The sequence below is a fragment of the Ovis aries genome, chromosome 1 (assembly GCF_016772045.2).
Source record: "Ovis aries strain OAR_USU_Benz2616 breed Rambouillet chromosome 1, ARS-UI_Ramb_v3.0, whole genome shotgun sequence".
Taxonomy (NCBI): domain Eukaryota; kingdom Metazoa; phylum Chordata; class Mammalia; order Artiodactyla; family Bovidae; genus Ovis; species Ovis aries.
The window spans coordinates 43073122-43093386 of NC_056054.1; the positions used below are offsets into that span (position 1 = coordinate 43073122).

General features: G+C 41.0%; 2 long non-coding RNA genes across 3 annotated transcripts in view; one reads left to right on the top strand and one right to left on the bottom strand.

Annotated features, from left to right (window-relative positions):
* Positions 1 to 20265, bottom strand: part of LOC132659276 (uncharacterized) — a 652410-nt gene that overhangs the window by 328202 nt on the left and 303943 nt on the right. The window lies entirely within an intron of this gene.
* Positions 147 to 5428, top strand: LOC121819579 (uncharacterized). Of its 2 annotated transcripts, none has more exons than XR_009599501.1 (2): positions 147 to 620; positions 1132 to 5428. It is a non-coding gene; the product is annotated as an uncharacterized LOC121819579 (long non-coding RNA). The 2 variants fall into 2 exon arrangements; XR_006059805.2 differs by having other exon boundaries at positions 147 to 376.

Consider the following 20265-nt stretch of genomic DNA (forward strand, 5'->3'; position numbering starts at 1 on the left):
CCGGCGCTAGGCACACATCCGGGAGCGGCCAGCGCCGCACGGTACCACGGGGTCTGTAGGCCAGAGTCGCTTTTCCTGAGGCGGCTCCCGGCACCAGGACTACAACTCCCAGAATACACGGCTGAACAACTCTTCGCGCGCGCCTCAGAGGCGAGTCCTCACTGAGGGAGAGGGGTGTGCAAGCTGAGGGAGAAGCGCGGTGGTAGGCGGAGTCCTGCCACCTGCTATCGCCGCCCTTAAACTCTCGGCGTCTCCTGCTGCGCTGAAAACAGGAAAACGTGACGGCGTGTTTTGCTCGCGAAAGTTCTCAGTCTTCGGTTTTACTCCCCGTCTCCGGCCCAGGACTAACTTTCCCCACCTCTCCGGGAGGGTCAAGGTGACTATCAGTCTTACAAGTGGAGACTCACAAACTTCCAGGGCTGGCAGATTGCACTGGCCTCGCGGAAGTGGAACCCGCTCTCTTCCAAATCCCTAGTTGCCCAGTTGCTGCAGTTGCCCTCCTGCAGCCCTAATAATGAATCGAAGCGTCTCTGTTTAATGTGAGGCGGAATACGCTTCTTCTCGCGGCCACTTGAACTCTAGCAGCAGAATTAATCCAAAAGACAAGTTGAACTAGCAAAGTGAGTGTTGCGCGCTTTTCTTGGATGAGAAGTGCCGTCTTGCGACCGGTGCTTTAATTGTTAACTCCTGGCGGTGTAGCACTAGCCAGACACTGGGAAAGCCTCCAAAAGGCATTGTTTGTAGAAACACTTTATGGAGCCTAGGCTGACATTAGTGCCAGGCAAGTCAAGGATTGGGTGTTAGTAAAAGGTACTCAAGAAATAACATTAAAATGTTATCTGAAGAGCATCTGAATGTGTGATGTGCTAAGAGGTGCAGTGAGGGGAGAGAAATATGTCAGAGAATTGTCTTTAATTCTCATTGGTATTAGCTGAGAATATTAAAGTCCATTAAAAGGGTGTCATGCATATTCAAGCATATTTGGTAACACGGTGAGGGTGAATGTATTATAATTTTTAAACCTTTTCCTATTAACCAGAATATAGAAAATGCATCTCCATGTTCCAGGTACTATGAATAACCTTAATGACGACAACAACTTATTAGGTAAATAATTTTCCCTTTTCACAGGTGAAACCATTTCCTATTTGAAATAACTTAATCAAGTTCACGTCTGTAACAGTTTAAGTGCCAGGAGTTAACTCCAGTCTTCTAACTCCACTGTGAGACACCTGACATCAATTTTTTAATCCAGACTCTGCCTTCTGATAGAAATGAATCAATATAAATTAATTTCCAGTATTTAATAAGATTTAAATGTTGTTGAAGAGAAGTGAAAAGCAAAGGACAAAAGGAAAGATATAAGCATCTGAATGCAGAGTTCCAAAGAATAGCAAGAAGAGATAAGAAAGCCTTCTTCAGCGATCAATGCAAAGAAATAGAGGAAAACAACAGAATGGGAAAGACTAGAGATCTCTTCAAGAAAATTAGAGATACCAAGGGAACATTTCATGCAAAAAATGGGCTCGATAAAGGACAGAAATGGTATGGACCTAACAGAAGCAGAAGATATTAAGAAGTGGCAAGAATATACAGAAGAACTGTACAAAAAAAGACCTTCACAACCCAGATAATCACGATGGTGTGATCACTCACCTAGAGCCAGACATCCTGGAATGCGAAGTCAAGTGGGCCTTAGGAAGCATCACTATGAACAAAGCTAGTGGAGATGATGGAATTCCAGTTGAACTGTTTCAAATCCTGAAAGATGATGCTGTGAAAGTGCTGCACTCAATATGCCAGCAAATTTGGAAAACTCAGCAGTGGCCACAGGACTGGAAAAGGTCAGTTTTCATTCCAATCCCAAAGATAGGCAATGCCAAAGAATGCTCAAACTACTGCACAATTGCACTCATCTCACATGCTAGTAAAGTAATGCTCAAAATTCCCTAAGCCAGGCTTCAGCAATACATGAACCGTGAACTTCAAGATGTTCAAGCTGGTTTTAGAAAAGGCAGAAGAACCAGAGATCAAATTGCTACCATCCGCGGGATCATGGAAAAAGCAATAGAGTTCCATAAAAACATCTATTTCTGCTTTATTGACTGTGCCAAAGCCTTTGACTATGTGGATCACAATACACTGTGGAAAATTCTGAAAGAGATGGGAATACCAGACCACCTGACCTGCCTCTTGAGAAATCTGTATGCAGGTCAGGAAGCAACAGTTAGAACTGGACATGGAACAACAGACTGGTTCCAAATAGGAAAAGGAGTACGTCAAGGCTGTATATTGTCACCCTGCTTATTTAAATTATATGCAGAGTACATCATGAGAAACGCTGGACTGGAAGAAGCACAAGCTGGAATCAAGATTGCTGGGAGAAATATCAATAACCTCAGATATGCAGATGACACCTCCCTGTGGCAGAAAGTGAAGAGGAACTAAAAAGCCTCTTGATGAAAGTGAAAGAGGAGAGTGAAACTTTGGCTTAAAGCTCAACATTTAGAAAACGAAGATCATGGCATCTGGTCCCATCACTTCATGGGAAATAGATGGGAAAACAGTGTCAGACTTTATTTTTGTGGGCTCCAAAATCACTGCAGATGGTGATTGCAGCCATGAAATTAAAAGATGCTTACTCCTTGGAAGGAAAGTTATAACCAACCTAGATAGCATATTCAAAAGCAGAGACATTACTTGGCCAACAAAGGTCCATCTAGTCAAGGCTATGGTTTTTCCAGTGGTCATGTATGGATGTGAGGGTTGGACTGTGAAGAAAGCTGAGCGCTGAAGAATTGATGCTTTTGAAGTGTGGTGTTGGAGAAGACTCTTGAGAGTCCCTTGGACTGCAAGGACATCCAACCAGTCCATTCTAAAGGAGATCAGTCCTGGGTGTTCATTGGAAGAACTGATGCTAAAGCTGAAACTCCAGTACTTTGGCCACCTCATGCAAAGAGTTGACTCATTGGAAAAGACTCTGATGCTGAGAGGGATTGGGGGCAGGAGGAGAAGGGGACGACTGAGGATGAGATGGCTGGATGGCATCACCGACTCGATGGACATGAATTTGAGTAAACTCCGGGAGTTGGTGATGGACAAGGAGGCCTGGCGTGCTGCAATTCATGGAGTCGCAAAGAATAGGACACGACTGAGTGACTGAACTGAACTGAAATGTTGTTGTATGTCAGGCAGGGTATGTAACATGGCTGAATGTAATCTTATCGATTTCTGAGCAGAACTGAAATCAAATCCTTAACAGGAGGGCTTCCCTCATAGCTCAGTTGGTAAAGAATCCTCCTGCAATGCAGGAGACCCCGGTTCGATTCCTGGGTCAGGAAGATCTGTTGGAGAAGGGATAGGCTACCCACTCCAGTATTCTGGCCTGGAGAATTCCGTTTACTATATAGTCCATGGGGTCGCAAAGAGTCAGACACAACTGAAAGACTTTCACTTCACTTCCTTAACAGGGAAAATAAAAGTCATATTACAGTCATGTGGCAGCAAGCCTAGTGGTTTTCTAAATACAGCCCCTATTCCTCGATGTCAGGTATTTCTCTGTGGCCTCAGCCCCTGCCACACCCACTCCCCCATCTCACACACAGACCCTACCTCCTTCCGTAAGCTCTGGCTCTTACGATTTTTACCAAGACAAAGGACAAGGAGTTTTTGATCATACTCTTCATGCCCCTTTGAAAATAGCTCAGAAGATCACCATGCTTTAACAAACTCTTTCTCTTTCGCAGGGTCTGTTAATATCTGCATCTTTGAGATATTTGCTACAGCTCGTCTTCTTACCACTTTCTGGCCTCTGCCACAGCAATATCAAAAACTAAAACTTGATGTTTTATTATATACTTGGTGCACTTTATGTAATCTCATTTAATCCTTACATTAACTCTGTGGAAAAGGTATTATTGCTTTTTTAAGATGAGAAGAAGCACAAAGAGACTAAATAACTTACCCACTCATTACAGTCTGGAAGGGCTTCCCTAGTGGCTCAGTGGTAACGAGTCCACCTGCCAGTGCAGGAGATGTAGGTTCGATCCTTGGGTTGGGAAGATCCCCTGGAGAAGGGAATGGCAACCATTCCAGTATTCTTGCTTGAGAAATCCCATGGACAGAGGAGACTTGCTTGCTACCATGGGTTCCCAGAAGAGTCAGGACAGGACTTAGCAACTAAACACCACCACCACTACCACCACAGTCTGGGGAGTGGGGCAGGCTTGTCCTTAGTCATTTTTATCCTAGGTACAGTTTCTGGTTTCTTCAAAACAGATCTTTATGAGCAGCAAGCATTCTTACAAGAAGAATACTTAAAAATAAGCTATATGTAGCAAAATTGTATGGCTATGAATTTTCTTAGCACTTTTCAACTTCCTTCTCTCCCTTTTGTCTCTCCTGGAATTTTGGTTACTCCAGAGAAGTTTTAAAAGTATACAAGTAAAGATCAAAATTTCAATTCTTTTACATCTCACAATCAATTTTATTTTATATGTAATTATTTTTGCAATGTTTCCTTCTGAGAAGTTAGTTTCTTTATGAATATTTAAAAGTTCCTACTACTGTTAATAGAAAAAATATTGGCCAAATAAACCTGGAGAAGGAAAAGGAGATTTCTTGGCAGACCTGTTATTCAAATGAAAGGTGGGAGTTGTAAACTGTCAAGTTATAAGATATCACTGATTAGAAATGTATCCTAAAATATCAGCTCTCTGTAGCAATCACATATTGTTCTCTGAAAAATACCCGTGCAACTTCACAACCTTATCTATAGCAAGCTCTCTAGAGTTCTCTAGCAATAAATGCTGGAAACTAGCCAAGTGTCTTGATTGAATATACAATATCGTTGCTTAATGTTAATGACACTGATAAAGGGAATAGTATACCTCCTTCCAGCACTCACTTGTTTTTAGGATGTTATCAACCACATTACAACTTGTTTTTACCAATTTCTAAATGATCTCAACCCACTGTTACTGTTGCTATATTCAAATAATAATTACTAACAAGGACTACAGTTTGAGCATTTGCTATGCACTTTACACTGTGCTGAATACCTTACATGAGTCATTTCCTTAAATTCTCAGAACAACACTTTGGAGTAAATATTACTACTCCCCTTTTATACTTGAGGAAATTATGGTTAAGTGCCTCTCCCAAATTCATATTGCCTAGAAGAGTCCAAACAGTCTGATCTCACAGCCTGAGCACTGACCTGTTATACTTGTGAGTAACAAGATAGAGGAATCAGTCTTTCATCCTTACATGGCTACCACCTATAGCAAAAGAAAACTATTATTCTACTACATTGGGGACACTGGATACAGGTATCATATAAATGTTAAGAGAATCTAATTTTTAGTATACTCTGAGTATATAATGCATTTTTAAAACAAAAGCAATAAAGGTGGCTCTTATGAAAAAACATGTCAAATCCTCTGTCTGAAGATGGAGTGATAAATATAATCTTGCAAGTGTTGGCTATTGCTAAACTTAGGCTATCAAAGCTAAAAATAGAAGTATTACACTCTCTATATTTTGCTACCTCAAACTTTATTTGAAGATTGATACATTGATTTTAAACTTCCCTTCTTTTTTCCTGCTACATTGTACTCAAAAAACACACACAACTTGACTGAAAATTAATCTCATACTGTATAATTCAGCTATCTAAAGAGTGCTATTCAAAGATTTTCTTTTTAGTATTTTCACAGAGTGGTGCAGCTATTACCATTATCCAATTGTGTGGCAATTCATGGGGTTGGAAAGAGTCGGACATGACTGAGCAACTGAACTGAATTTTAGAACATTTTTAAGAAACTCATTAACTGTCACTCCTTGTTCTCTCAACCCCCAGCCCTGGGCAACCACTAATCTACTTTCTGTCTCATCAGTTCTGTCACTCAGTTGTGTCCAGCTCTTTGCAAACCCATGGACCGCAGCATGCCAGGCTTCCCTGTCCATCACCAACTCCCGGAGGTTACTCAAACTTAGGTCCATGGAGTCGGTGATGCCCTCCAACCATCTCATCCTCTGTCATCCCCTTCTCTTCCTGCCTTCAACCTTTCCCAGCATCAGGGTCTCTTCCAGTGAGTCAATTCTTTGCATCAGGTGGCCAAAGTATTAGAGCTGCAGTTTCAGCATCAGTCCTTTCAATGAATATTCAGAACTGATTTCCTTTAGGATCGACTGGTTTAGTCTCCTTGCATTCCAAGGGACTCTCAAGAGTTCTCCAACACCACAGTTCAAAAGCATCAATTCTTCGGAGCTTAGCTTCCCTTGTGGTCCAACTTACATCCATAAATAACTGGTGGAAAAACCATAGCTTTGACTATATGTAGATTTGCCTATTCTGGACATTTCATATGCATGGAATCATATGATCTTTTGTGATTCGCTTATTTCCCTTAGCACAGTGTTTTCTAACTCCATGTTGTCACATGTATCAGTACTTCATTCCTTTTTATGGATGAATACTACTCCATTGTATTTTATTTATACATTAACCAGTTGATAGACATTTGCACTACTTCTGCTTTTTAGGTCTTATGAATAATTCTGTGAATATTTACAGGACTTTTGTGGACATATGCTTTCGTTTCTCTGGGATATATGTCTAGGAATGGAATTGCTCCGTCATGTGGTAACTCTGTGTTTAGCATTTTGAGGAGCCAGACTATTTTCCAAAGTGGGTGCACCATTTTACAATCCCAGTAACAATTATGAGCGTTCCAGATTCTCCACGTCTGGTATTTGTCTTTTGATTGTAAGCCATCCTGATGGGTGTGAAGTGGTATCTCACTGTAGTTTTGATTTGTATTTCTCAATAGCTAATGTTATTAGAGAGCATCCTTAACGTGCTTGGTGGCCATTTGTATATCTGCTTTGGAGAATGTCTATTTAGATCCTTGCTATTTTCTGGCTAGTTGTATTTATTTTTTAATTATAGAGTTATAAGAATTCTTCTATATTCTAGATGAAGGGCCTTATCAGTTATATAATTTGCATATTTTGTCCTGATTCTGTGGGCTGACTCTCCACTTTCTTGGTGGAGAAAAGCTTTGTAGCATAAAAGCTTTTTAATCTGATGTGGTCTTTTGTGATCAAGTCCAGTTTTATCTGTTTTTCTTTTGTCACTTGTGCATTTGTTATCACATCTAAGAAGCCTTTGCCTAACCCAGAATCCCAAAGATTTACTCCTGTGTTTTATAAGTTTTATAGATTTTTAAAGTAGTATTGGATTTTACATTTAGTAGTATAATCCACTTAAATTAATTTTATTTAATGTATTCCCCTTCCTTTTAATTTAAATTAATTTTGAATATATCAAACCAAGAGAAAAACTTTAGAAGAAAAAAAAAGATTGTTATTTTTCATTTTACTCTTTTAAAAACATTTTATTTTGGACATTACAATAAGTAGCAAGTTTTTAGGTTTAAAAACATTCAGCGGAGTTCCAAGTGCATGTATGTAAACCTCTTTGGAAACCGAAAATATATTTCAACCTTATCACTATTTATTCATTCTGAAAATAAACATTTAAATCAAAAACTACTTACTGAACATCTGCCTGTGTGTCAAGCACTGTTCTGAACCCTGAGGATTCTGTGATGAACAAAACTGTCAAGGCCTTGGTCTTCATGGAGTTTACACACTGATGGAAAGAAGCAATGAATAAACAAGTAAATAAATACATCACTGACATCATTTTCAGAGAGCAATATATACTTTGAGAGCATAATGTGAGGGAGGGACAACTTTTTTGTATATGTGGTCAGAAAGCCTTCTAAGCTAAAGCCTAAACAATGAGAATAAACCAGCTTCACAAAGATTTACAGAAGCCAAAGAAACTGAAGTATGAAAATATGAAGTAGGCAGGAGCTTGTGGATTCCAAGACAAAACACAAAAGCAAGAACAATTTCTTATACCTATGGCTGATTCATTTTGATGTATGGCAGAAACCAACTCAATACTATAAAACAATTATCCTTCAATTAAAAATAAATACATTAAAAAAGAGTCTCTGAGTGTCTGTGGTAAATGAGCATGAGATTGGCATGGTGAATTGGAAGACAGATCTTACAGTGAATACAAAGGTAATTTTGTCTGTGTGTGCTTTCAAGTGCTTCCAGTTTTCTCTGCCAAGAATTCCCTGAACATGGTAATAAAGCTTAAAAATTAAAATATATTGTAATCAAAGTCTTATTTGTTATTCTAAAATAAGCCATATAAAACATCTTGAAATTTTAACCTGATACTTTAGGCATTGAGAGAACAAAGCCATTCTTACTGATCCAATAGGAGCTCAAACATTGGTCTTTTTCACTAAAAGTTCCCCCTCGGTGCTCCTTGGCTTCTGTGAAGTAGGTCAGAGGTAACAATATTGAACAAAGATTATTGGCAGAAGGTTTCTTCGTGGTGATACATTTACCAGGAGCTACCAAAAACAAACAATACATGTGCAGGTGGTATCCATAAAACTGAAAAATTAGAAGACATAAGTGCAATGCTCAGGTATAATAAACAATGAATAGGAGCCTTTATCTGACTCAATGGACATGAGTTTGAGCAAACTGGGAGATAGTGAAGGACAGGGAAGCCTGGTGTGCTGCAGTTCATGGGGTCACAAAGAGGACTTAGGAACTGGAAAACAACAATCACAATACCTTAAACAGATCTTCAGAGACACCACTCTTGATTGCTGACTGGAATCTTTTAGGTTTCTGCTGCTCCCAGAAGAAACAAATGGTAAGGATGAAGGAAATGGAGCCTCATGGCTGACATTCACATGTGGAGATTATGTGTAAAATTTTTGGAGCAAATTGTATATGTGCAGAGATTTCAGGTTAGGCAGAGACACAGGAGTGAGAGCTACAAGACCTTACCATCAACCATCACCACAGGGAGTTTCTTCCTCTAGTGCCAACTTGGTAGAGATTGGGTCTGAGTTTATTAAGCATATTCCTTTTGAATTTAAACTGAGGCCTCTGCTTCTCTAGAAATTGCATCCAAAATTTTGCTTATTCCCAGAATAGACATTGGTTTTACCAGATCTTCTGAAGAATTTAAGAGCAAATCTGCAGAAACAGAAAGCAGATTAGTGGCAACCTTCACCTGTGGAGGGGCTTCAGTACAAATGGGCAGTGACTACTAATGGGTATGGAGTTTGTCTTAGGGGTAATTGAAACATTCTAAATTTGGGAGTTCCCTGGTGGTCTAGTGGTTAGGATTCACTGTTTTCACTGCCATGGCCCTGGGTTCAATCCCTGCTCAGGCAGTTGAGATCCCACAAGTCACTTCAGTTTAGTTCAGCCACTCGGTCATGTCTGACTGTGCAGCTCCATGGACTGCAGCACACCAGGCGTCTCTGTTCTTCACTGTCTCCCAGAGTTTGCTCAAACTCCTGTCGGTTGAGCCAGTGATGCCATTCAACCATCTCATCCTCTGTCACCCTCTTCTGCCCTCAATCTTTTCCAGCATCAGGGTCTTTTCCAATGAGTCAGCTCTTCAAATAAGGTGACCAGAGTATTGGAGCTTCAGCTTCAGCATCAGTCCTTCCAATAATATTCAGGGTTGATTTCCCGTAGGATTGACTGGTTTGATCTCCTTGTATTCCAAGGGACTCTCAAGAGTCTTCTCCAGGATCACAGTTCAAAAGCATAAATTCTCTGGCATTCAGCCTTCTTTATGGTCCAACTCTATACATGGCTACTGGGAAAAATCATAGCTTAGATTAGACCATTGTTGACAAAGTGATGTCTCTACTTTTTGATACACTGTCTACATTTGTCATAGCTTTTCTTCCAAGGAGCTTCTTTTAATTTCATGGCAGAAGTCACCATCTGCAGTGATTTTGGAGCCCAAGAAAAAGTCTTTAACTGTTTCCATTGTTTCCCGTCTGTTTGCCATGAAGTGGTGGGACCGGATGCCATGATCTTAGTTTTTTGAATGTTGGGTTTTAAACCAGTTTTTTCACTCTCCTCTTTCACCTTCATCAAGAGGTTCTTCAGATCCTCTTCCTTTTCTGTCATTAGGGTGGTGTCATCCTATATCTGAGCTTATTGATATTTCTCCCAACAATCTTGATTACAGCTTGTACTTTCATCCAACCCAGCATTTTGCATTATGTACTCTGCATAGAAGTTAAATAAGCAGGGTGACAACATACAGCCTTGACATACTCCTTTCCCAGTTTGGAACCAGTCTGTTGTTCCATGTCCGGTTCTAACTGTTGCTCTTGACCTGCATACAGGTTTCTCAGGAGGCAGTTAAGGTGGTCTGGTATTCCCATCTCTTAAGAATTTTCCACAGTTTGTTGTGATCCACATAGTCACAAGGCACTTGGCATGGCCAAAAAAAAGTTCTAAGATTGTGGTGATGGTTATACAACTCTTGATGGTATCTCAATAACAATTTTTTAAAATATCTGTTTATTTATTTTTGATTGCATTGGGTCTTAGTTTCAACACACCAGATCTTCACTGTGGTGTGGGGGCTCTCTAGTTGTGGCACACCAGCACTAGAGTGCATAGGCTCAGTAGAAGCGGCTCTCGGACTTATTTGCTCCATGTGGGATCCATGTGGCATGTGGGATCTTAGTTCCCCATCCAAGGATCGAACATGCATCCCCTGCATTGGAAAGTGGGTTCTTAAGCACTGGACCACCAGGGAAGTCCCAATAAAGTTTTCTTTTAAATGGAAAGTTTCTAAGGCATTCAAAAGACAAAGGACCCCTGCTGTCTGGCATGAACCTCTGACTGTTTCCTATTTTCTGACCCCAGAATACAACAATCATGCTTACTATGTGTCAGGCACTGTACTATGTGCTTTACATGCTTATGTTATTATATAACGAACTTTGAGGTTATCTACACTAAACATGAAACCAACAAATGTTAGAGACTAAATTCTTTCCATTATGCCACCTGTACTCGTCAGATTTGTCCAACTAAGTACCCATCAGATCTAGACATTTGTCTCTTTTGATGGCATTGTAGGATATTCTGCCCTTCCATTCTGTTCTAATCACTCATCACATTCTAACAATTCTCAAATATCTCTTTTCCTCCATGCCCATGGCCAGCACTCCAGTGAGGCTTTTATTTCTCTCTAGGTGTATCACTTGACCCTGACTTCCAATCTCATCAGGTTTGGATTATCTGGTCTTGTTCCTCCTAGACTTGACAGCTTTTCATGGCTCTGTATTACTTACAGGATAAAGTCCCAAATCCTCAGCAAAACATTGAAGGTCTTTAATAACCTATTCTTTCCAGCCTCCTCACCTTCTTCCTGCCTCCCACCACATGCACTGTATTCCTTAAGCCATGTAAGACTATTCCTCCTATCCTATGCACATGCTCCACGCCCTTTATATTCCTTACAATTCACACCTTTTTCCAGTAATATATGGCAAATTCCTTCTCATCCACCAGGTCCCACCTTGAGTTTACTTCCTGTAAGAAGTTTCCTGCAGTGCTCAAATGTCATGCCCCCTTGCCCTCTCTTGTGCTCTAATAACTCATTTCTACTCTATTTGCAGTATTTATTACACTGAATTGTCATTAGTTGTCTATTTACCTCTTCTAATAGTTTGTAAATATTTGTAGTAAGAGTGTTTTGTTTAGATGTTATGCCTGATGCTTAGCCCTTGAATGGATCTATTGAAGGAATGTGCCCAGTATTTCCCACTAGATTTCAAGTCCTTTTATTTCCAATGCCTAGCATACTTCTGTTTCCTAAATAGCTGTTCAGTGAAACTTCATGCTTATTGAGCATTTACTATGTACCAGGCACAGTGCTAGTTATTTAATGTAGATTCAGTTCAGTTCAGTCGATCAGCCGTGTCCGACTCTTTGCAACCCCATGAATCGCAGCACACCAGGCCTCCCTGTCCATCACCAACTCCCAGAGTTCACTCAGACTCAGGTCCATTGAGTCCGTGATGCCATCCAGCCATCTCATCCTCGGTCGTCCCCTTCTCCTCCTGCCCCCAATCCCTCCTAGCATCAGAGTCTTTTCCAATGAGTCAACTCTTTGCATGAGGTGGCCAAAGTACTGGAGCTTCAGCTTTAGCATCATTCCTTCCAAAGAAATCCCAGGGCTGATCTCCTTCAGAATGGACTGGTTGGATCTCCTTGCAGTTCAAGGGACTCTCAAGAGTCTTCTCCAACACCACACTTCAAAAGCATCAATTCTTCGGCGCTCAGCCTTCTTCACAGTCCAACTCTCACATCCATACATGACCACAGGAAAAACCATACCCTTGACTAGATGGACCTTAGTCGGCAAAGTAATGTCTCTGCTTTTGAATATACTATCTAGGTTGGTCATAACTTTTCTTCCAAGCAGTAAGCGTCTTTTAATTTCATGGCTGCAGTCACCATCTGCAGTGATTTTGGAGCCCCAAAAAATAAAGTCTGACACTGTTTCCACTGTTAATGAACCTTCCGCAGGTAATGTAGGTTAAGTCACTTGAAATTCTTAATAACTATGAGGTCAGTGTTATCATCAATCCAATTTATGTAAGGCACAAGAGGCACAGAAAGATTCAATGACAAACTGTGTGACCTTGAGCAAGTAAATGACAAAACCAAAATTCAAACAAAATCCAGTGGTTCCAGGACTTCCCTGGTTGTCCAGTGGTTAAGAATCCGCCTGCCAGTGCAGGGCACATGGGTTCAATCCCTGGTCTGGGAAGATTCCACATGCTAGAGCAATTAAGCCTGAGCACCACAACCAGAGAAAATCCACAAGAGCAATGAAGACCCAGCACAGTCAAAAATAATAAATATGTATATTTTTTAAACTCCAATGGTTCCAATGTCCTCACTCTTACTCTATGTTGTATGGCCTACGTGTGAGTGTCTGTCAAGGGAGAAATGATTAAATAGAACCCTTTCCAACCTCTACAGAAACAAAAGTCTAGGAACCATTAGCCTATTTAAGGAAGGAAGATAGAAAGTCCAATAGGAACTGGAATGCATTTAATTTCTCATGGAAATAATGTCAGATTTCATTGGGATTGGTTAAAATACTGTGAGAACTTCAGGCATATTACAGGCAATATAAGCAATTGTGGATTGACCGGTCATGTTGGGAGGTGACAGAACCTGGTCTTAATCCTGAGACTGTGCGGAGAAAGGTCCTCTCATCAAGCCATCACCCCACTGAGGAGCCATTGGACCTGAGGCAGGTTCTTAACCTCTCAAAGCCTCGGGTTTCTTATCTGTTAAATAGGGGTATAATTGTTAGAGATTTCTGTGGAGAATTCTTAAAGAGATAGGAAGACCAGACCACCTTACCTGTCTCCTGAGAAACCTATATGCAGAACAAGAAGCAACAATTAGAACAAGACATGAACCAATGGAATGGTTCAAAATTGGGAAAGAAGTATATCAGGGTTGTATATTGTTACCCGCTTATTTAACTTTATGCAGAGTACATCATGGGAAATGTCAGGCTGGATGAATCCTGAGCTGGAATCAAAATTGTTGGGAGAAATATCAAGAACCTCAGATATGCAGATGATAACACTCTAATGGCAGAAAGCAAAGAGGAACTAAAGAGCCTCTTGATTAAGGTGAAAGAAAGAGTGAAAAAGCTGGTTTAAAACTCAACATTCAAAAAACTAAGATCATAGCATCCTGTCCCGTCACTTCATGGCAAAAAGATGGGGAAAAAGTGGAAATGGTGGCAGATTTTATTTTCTTGGACTCCAAAATCTCTGCAGACAGTGACTGCAGCTATGAAATTAAAAAATGCTTGTTCCTTGGAAGGAAAATATGACAAACCTAGACAATTAAAAAGCTGAGACATCGCTTTGCTGACAAAGATCTGTATTGTCAAAGCTATGGTTTTTCCAATAGTTATGAATGAATGTCAGAGTTGGATGATAAAGAAGGCTGAGTGCCAAAGAATTGATTTTGAATTGTGTTGGAGAAGACTCTTGAGAGTTCCTTGGAATGCAAGGAGATCAAACCAGTCAATCCTAAAGGAAATCAACCCTGAATATTCATTGGAAGGACTTATGCTGAAGCTGGAACTCTAATACTTTGGTCACCTGATTTGAAGAGCTGACTCATTGGAAAAGACCCTAATGCTGGAAAAGATTGAGGGCAGGAGAAGAAAGGAGCGACAGAGGATGAGATGGTTGGATGGCATCACCGACTAAATGGACATGAGTTTGAGCAAACTCTGGAAGATAGTGAAGGACAGGGAAGCCTGGTGTGCTGCACTTCATGGGGTCGCAAAGAGTTGGACATGACTTAGCACCTGAACAACAACAACAAACTGTTAGAGATCTCTTAGGATTGTGAGGATTCAACAAGCTAATACTTGTTAAACTCTTAAACCAAGACATGTAGTTAAGTCCAATTAAAAAAAAAAAAAAAGGAAAGGATAACAGAGATGAAAACATTTTTTCTTGGGGCGGGTTGCTAAAGCCAAATAATCATTTCATTGATTTGTGAATAGTGACTAGCACTTTTCTAAATGAGAGGAAGAAGGAAGAGAAAGCATTCAAACTTAAGCTAATTTTGCTCATTTTTATCAAGTTTGCAAATTAAATGTTAGGAAAGAAAATGTATTGAAAACATTTGCTAAAGGGAAATGTTGGGGACACAATGTGAGTGCATGCTCAGTTACTCAGTCATGTCCCACTCTTTGTGACCCTATGGACTGCAGCCAACTAGGTTCCTCTGTCCATGGGAGGAGGCAAGAATACTGGAGTGGGTTGCCATTTCTTCCTCCAAGAGATCTTCCCAACCCAGGGATCGAAACTGCAACTCCTGCGTTCTGCATTGGCAAGCTAATTCTTTACCCTGAGCCACCTGGAAAGCCCTAGGGACACAGCACAATAAATAATAGCCTTAAGGATTCTCCATAGCTCATTAAGCATTGCCTGACCATATATTTATACTTACAGAATACATATCTTTTGAGGAATTTAAACAGCTTTTAAAATTAGAACATTTCTAGCTCAAGGGAATTCTGGATTCTGTTAATAATTTTAAGGGCTCTGTTTCCTGCTTTTCCTCAATCGCCTTTTACCCCTTTCCCCTCCAGCTACAAAATGTCCCTCACAAACAGCTTTTTAAAGATGCATTTCCACTAGTAAAATCCATGAGTTCTTTTTTTGTTTATTTTGAGAGGAAATGGTTAAGAAAGTAAAATAAAACAGAAATATTCAGTCCCCTTGGCTGCCTGCCAGGAAAAATGCCAAATGTCAGATGAGAGGCCTTGCTGGAAATCTACCCAGCCACAAAACCGAGGGGTTGGCCCACCACAAGATAATCCTCCAGGGAAATTTATACCAACAGCCTAAAATTGGATGCTTTTAGGAACGCTTCTCCAACAAGGTCTTACAACCAGACTTCATAGTAAAATATTAGGGTTTTAGGCTCCCAGATCACTCAGTAAACAAGAGCCTGAGATCTCAGGTCACATAAAAAGGATTCAAATACGTGAATACTTTAATCCATCTGGGAGACCATATAGCATAATGATGAAACACAGGCCCTGGGGCACGAGAGACTTCTCTTTTGATCCTGGCCCTCTTATTTACCTTCTTGATGATTTTGCACAAGTTGCTTACTCTCACCAACCTATTTCTTCACCTGTAATATCAGAAATAAAACAGTAGTCAGAGGGTTGATCGAAAATAAAATCAAAAGCCCCTAACACATTTAAATTCCTTGCTCACTAAATGTTAATTACCACTACTAGTTTTGTCAGCCTTCAACATTGATAGGTGGAAACCAGCATCTTCTAGTACAGAGGCTGCAGGACTCTGTACACTGTTAGGGTGTTCACATTATGTCTATACCAGTAAGTTTCCCTAAAGAATCTGGATAGGTCTAATAACCATGAATTTGGTAAAGGGAACCTAAAAGGTAATAACCTAAATCAAAGACAAATGATACACTTAATGATAATGGTAACTATTTGAGCACCTAATACATTATCCGACTTCATCATCACAGTAGCCCCGAAGGGAGTATCATTGTTGTGTTGATTCGCTAAGTCATTTCTAGCTCCTTTGCAACTCCATGGACTATAGGCCGCCAGGTTCCTCTGTCCATGGGATTTTTCAGGCAAGAATAATGGAGTGCCATTTCCTTCTCCAGGAGATCTTCCCAACCCAGGGACTGAACCCATGTCTCCTGTGTTGGCATGTGGATTCTTTACCACTGAGCCACCAGTGAAGCCCAAGGGAATATCATTAGCGTTACTTTGCAGAGAAACTGAAGCTGTCAGTTTTCCCTACCTACTAAGTGATGGAACTGGGATCTGTCAAAGGAGTATCAAACACTATACCTTCTTTTCTTTCATCTCCACCATAAGACCTTGTATTTGAAAGCTGCAAAATTTAGCTGTGCAATCTAGAAAAGCTCAGTATTTTTACTCAACATGAACTGTGGCAAAACTTCAAAAAGTAGTTCCTCCTAGCAGCCTCTACCCCACCTCAAGATCAGAACCCCCTTAAGCACACCTCTCATCCCTTAGGCACATACTTGGTTTGAAGAGGTTTTTAGCAAGTCCCGTTTTAATCATATTAGACACCAAAAACAAGGCTGATACCCCGAAACTGTCCTGTCCAGCCACAATTGATCATGAATGCCTACCAACAAGGCAGAGCTTTCAGAGAAGGCTGAAAGAGGCAAAGCACTCAAGGCAAAGCAATGGGGTGCCCCGGATAGCCCTGTGGCAGAGTGTATTTTCCAGAGATAAATGAAACAATGTCTCATCTCATGTTCTCTACTGCAATGCGATCTTGCAACTCCCCATCAAGAGGTGGAGTCTTTGCCCTTGAGTCTGGGCTGGTCTTCATGAATTACTTGACCAACTGAATGTGTTGCAAGTGATGTTCTGGTTTTTCCAAGGTTGAGTCATAAGAAGCATGTCAGCTTCTTCTTGGATGTCTTGGATCCCTCACTCTTGAGATACTGTCTCTGAGAAATTCAGGCCACACAGAGAAGTCATGTGTGGCGTCTCAGGTGGCAGGCTCAGTGGAACTCCCAGTCGACAGCCAGCCTCAGCTAGCAGCCTTGTGAGTGAGGCGTCTTGGACATCCTGCCTAGTCAAGTCTTTAGATGACTGCAGCCTCAGCCAGGACTAGCTCCATAATTTGTAAGGCCCTGTGCAAAATGAAAATTCTGGACTCCCTGTTCGAAAAATACTGAAAGAATCAAGATAGCAACAGCAGGATATTGAACCAAGCATGAGGCCCTTCTAGGAATGGCTCTCTCTGTGACTCCATAGGCCACAGCCATGAAGCCCACCTTGGACCTAGAAGACTGATGGCAACCAGCTGAGAGATCCTAAGTGAAAACTTCCCAGCTGAGACCAGTCAACCCATGGAACAATGATAAATTGTTATTTCAACTCACTAAGTCTTGAGGTGGTTTGTTATGCAGCAATAGAATCCTGAGAACACTCCCACAAAACAACTGCAGGTAGCCATAACCAAAAAGTGCTAAAGGCAACAAGTCTGTGAAAGGATCCTCTGCTCAAATATACACAGAAGGTTGATTTTATACAATAAAACGCATAAATCTCAGATCCAGGAATAGGGCTTCCCTAGGGTCAGAGACAGAGAAGGCAATGGCAACCCATTCTAGTACTCTGGCCTGGAAAATTCCATGGGCAGAGGAGCCTGGTAGGCTGCAGTCCATGGGGCCATGAAGAGTCAGACACGACTGAGCGACTTCACTTTCACTTTTCACTTTCATGCATTGGAGAAGGAAATGACAACCCACTCCAGTGTTCTTGCCTGGAGAATCCCAGGGATGGAGGAGCCTGATGGGCCGCCGTATGTGGGGTCGCACCGAGTCGGACACAACTGAAGCGACTTAGCAGCAGCAGCAACAGGGTCAGAGAGGTTTTACTCCTTTGGGCAGACTGGGAGAAGAAGGCAGGCAGCATAGGTGCCTCAGAAACAGGTGAAAGAATTTAATGGAATTATAATAAAAATAAAAGTCAAAGAAAATATAAATAAACTGTATTCTGCAATTACATTTATTGCAGCTATGGAAAAAGGTTAAAACGAGGAGCCAAACCATTTTGGTTATCTCTCTAAGGTATCAGTTCAGTTCAGTCGCTCAGTCGTGTCTGACTCTTTGCCACCCCATGAACTGCAGCACGCCAGGCCTCACTGTCCATCATCAACTCCCGGAGTCTACCCTGTGGACCCATGTCCATCAAGTCGGTGATGCCATCCAACCATCTCATCCTCTGTCGTCCCCTTCTACTCCTGCCCTCAATCTTTCCTAGCATCAGGGTCTTTTCCAATGAGTCAGCTCTTCACATCAGGTGTCCAAAGTATTGGAGTTTCAGCTTCAACATCAGACTCAGAGAGAAGAAAAAGTTTCCTAGGAATGCATGAATAGTTTGATTTTCTAAAAAAGGAAAAAGTTGAATTCGGCAAACTACAGCTTAGTTACTCCAGTGATTATCCTGTGCTAGATTCTGGAAGAGCATGTTCAAAGAATAGTTTCTTAATTACTAAACAAGGAAGAACTGATCACTAGGGTCCCACATCGATTCATTAGGAATAATCATGATAAACACAGAGCTTTGACACACAGCGGGTCATCAAAAAATACTTGCTGTATGAACCAATTCTATTTCTTTTTTTTTTATTGGAGTTACCATATATTTCATAAGAATTCAAGGCATTTAGCAAAGTATTTCATGAATTTCTTTAAGGGAGAGAAATGTGGGCTGCAGGATAGTAGAGTTAAGTGATTTTGTAATTGATTAAACAATCAGTTACAAACACTTTGTAAAAGAAGGAATAGACTGCCTGGCCTATCTAACATAGCATGGATTTTGACATCATTGTTTAGCCATTTGCAAATTTCTAGGACTTGGGAAAACTACGTAATTTCTCTTAACCTCAGTCTCCTTGCCTGCAGAAAGAGAATAATATCCTAAATGGGCCAGGCATGAAGTAGTTAAACAGAAAACCCCAGGTCAGTTGGCCCCCAGAGAAGCAGGGCAGGTGGTTCCTCTGTCAGGGAGATAATTACAGTGAGAAGCAGGAAACAACCCAAGAGGAAAAGGGTTTTGAGTAAGAGGAGAGTCTTCCGGGCAGCACTTGGCTCAGAAGAGTCTTCTTTTCAACAGACTTTAGGCATGGGTCTGAAAAAAGTCCCTGGCATTCTAGAGCCTTTTGACTGGAGGGAGAGTCGTGGCTTCTGATATGTGTGGCTCTCTTCTATTGCTACGACCGTATGGAACAAAACATAAGAATAACATAAATTCAGCCAAAGAAATACATAATGCAGGGAAACCCCATGCTTGAAAGACCCAACTTTGGGCAGCTTCAGAGACTGAGATTTCTTTGCAGTTGGCAGATCAGCATTAAAACAGAAAAGCAAACAATCCAGGGACAGTCCAGGAAGCCTAACACAGGACCTGGGCTTCCCTTTCAAAGCCCTCCAGTGTAGACTTTGAATTTTTATTTATTTGCTTATTTTTGGCTGTGCTGGGTCTTTGCTGCTGCATGCTGGCTCCTTTCTAGTTGTGGTGAGCCAGGGCTACTCTTTAGTTGAGGTACGCAGGCTTCTCCTTGCAGTGGCTCCTCTTGTTGTGGAGCAGAGGCTCTAGAGCATGCGGGCTCAGTAGCTGCGGCACACAGGCTTAATGGCCCCACTGCATGTGGGATCATCCCGGATCAGGGATCAGACCCATTTCCCCTGCACTGGCAGGCAGATTCTTAATTATTGGACCACCAGGGATGTCTCATTGCAGACTTTAGATGTTATTTCCAAATAAGGTTATATATTTGATTGTCCTGGAGGTATATTTACAGAATTAAAATTGGGTTATGTTCATTATGCAATTTTAAATTTGTGTTTCATTACTGGATATACCACGTGTAATGTGTTATCAATTAATATTTTTAATAATATTAATAAACCTATTAAGATAATTCTATAATTATTTTGTGCAAAGCTTTTAATCGTATATTAACAAAATTGTTACTAAACACCACTTAATGGAAACATGACCACAATTTTTGTAGCTCTATTTTAGCATTTTTAAAAAATATATACCAAAATTCTCAAAAGCTACATGTGGCTGCGGCTTCTCACAGTCTCTGAGAGAAAGTGGGCCAAAGCCAAGTTCAGAGTTACGACAGTAGAAGTGAATGATCCAGGCCAGGACTGCATAGGTGGTACTCCCTGGCCAAATTTCTCCAGAATCAGAGACAAGATTTGGTAATGATGGCCTGAGCTTTATGAGTTAGCGTTTGTGTG